At 32.5% G+C, this 2,180-nt stretch overlaps 1 protein-coding gene across 1 annotated transcript in view; it reads left to right on the forward strand.

The window, feature by feature from the left end:
* The window catches only part of LOC108721438 (probable sodium/potassium/calcium exchanger CG1090), a 15,987-nt gene that overhangs the window by 4,902 nt on the left and 8,905 nt on the right, over positions 1–2,180 (forward strand). The gene's annotated exons all lie outside the window — the stretch shown is intronic.

Consider the following 2,180-nt stretch of genomic DNA (forward strand, 5'->3'; position numbering starts at 1 on the left):
AATGTCAATTAAACTGATTTTGTATTAAATTATACGGAACAAAAAACTTAACATTTTGAGAAATGTCTAATTTATACATTTAAAAAAAAGAACAATTACTTTTATTGACAAAATGACTCATCTATAAACTAGTTTATTTTTCAATACTCTCTAAAAAATGGTACTTATTTTCGAACTGATATTTGGAGCTCATGAATTTTTTCATCTATTAAATCGGTTTCCTCCTGTTTTTCAGTGATAATTTTTAATCTTTTTTTTTAGTTCACTATTTCATCAATGTCTCTTTTTTTTTAAATTTTCATTTGTTTGTGTTTGTCTTTCTTTTTTTGCTTCTTCAAGAGCTTCACTATACAATGATCTAGCATTTCGTATTTTGAGAATCATTTGCTTGTCAACTACCACATTATTTAAGCCGCCTAACGCTTGTATTGCATCATAAACTTGCCTCTGCGCAATTAAAGATTTAGCAAGTTGATTCTCAACGGTAATTTCTTTGTTGATGGAAAATCCTCTTTCTACAAATGCATTACCAAAAATTGTCGAGTTTTTAACGTATTTAACTATAAACGTTAGATATAATGTTTAAAAAATTATAACAATTATTTGGAATAAAAGCATTTTAAAAGAATTGCGAACAAAATTCAAAATTCCAGATTCTTTTATATTTTTCCTGACATTACCCGGTTTTCCCTGACCAATTTCAATTTCCCTGACATTTTCCGGTTATCCCGGTTTTCCAGGTCTGTGGGAACCCTGATATATATTGTATTTAAAAATGATACAAAAAGTTTGGCAACAATTTAATTAGGACCTCGACTATAAATTATTTCAATAAACAGTAGACATGTTTTTAAAAAATAATTAAGATATAGAATGAGAACATTTTCATTTAAATTATAAAATTGTGTTGTTAAATATATAAACATTATCATATATAAATATTTGACAATGTTTATATTTGACAATACAAATTTTATAGTTTAAATGATGTTATTGAGCTGTTTCATATGTATAAAACATTTATTTTTATTATTTACAGATAGTATACATTTCTAATTCTTCAGTAATTTTTTGCAGAACCTATGCACCTGATACATTTTTGATATACACGTACTTAATATATTTATAATATATACACATACTTAATATATTAAGTTGATTACAACAAAAATTAAAAAACAGATTGACAAAAATTATAATTATAAAATTACATGTCGGCACGAAATTTCTGACAGTCACTATAATACGAGCAATTTCGCATTTGAAAGATCAGAGAGATTATATCGCGTTATTGGGAATTCGCTTACGCGCGATCAAAACGAAACACTCTGCTTGGCAGGTTTGCTTTTCTTACAGGGTATATAGTTTACGCATGCAAGAGAGTATCATTGATTTACCCAGTCGCGTTGTATTTAATGACAATACGTGCATACGGACGATAGTTTTGTTACTTAGAGGTCATACGTGTACATCCACACGCGGCATATATACATGTCTGAACAGTGGGTGCCGTGTTATATGACGTCCATGACGTGATTTTCACTGAGCTGAGGCACGCGACATCGATAATCATAACGAATGTGGCACAGGTAGAATTGTTTCTAAACACAGCCAGATTGAAGCTAGCAAACATGCCACTTAAGAAAAACGTCGATAAAGCGAGCTGGGACGATGTAAAGACCCACGATCGAGATATGAAATGCCGGAATAAAGTCGGTCTTAAAGACGGGCGCTTTCGCGCGAGGGGTTGCTGTCTACCGTTTCAAAGACGACGGGATATCACGTCACCGAAGGTTGTTCGTGTCCTCGTAACGGGTGCGAGCTAACTCGATGTGACTTGGTATAAAACTTACAACCGATACGAAATTGCTTCCATTTCCGCGTTTGTATATAGAGCTCGCTTTTCCCCTATAATTGGTTCGAGGATCTCAGCTCCTCGAACTGTGTAAGAAAAAAAAATTAAGAAGAAGTAGAATCTTCTCGATATCGAAGAGTCGTGCTCGAATTATCCCGATTTAAATTGCTTATTTTTAGGCGAGAAAGAGAAAGAGAGAATCGCTACTTATTTTGCGCGTCCTAGGACTTTATAATTCCTTCAAGCGCGAGACATATTATTGTATATCCTACACTGAAAAAAAGATTGGCTGCTGCAGCAAATTAGATGGTAAAATATGGCATAG

Source organism: Mycetomoellerius zeteki, unplaced genomic scaffold, assembly GCF_001594055.1.
Source record: "Mycetomoellerius zeteki isolate Tzet28-1 unplaced genomic scaffold, Tzet1.0 scaffold172, whole genome shotgun sequence".
NCBI lineage: Eukaryota > Metazoa > Arthropoda > Insecta > Hymenoptera > Formicidae > Mycetomoellerius > Mycetomoellerius zeteki.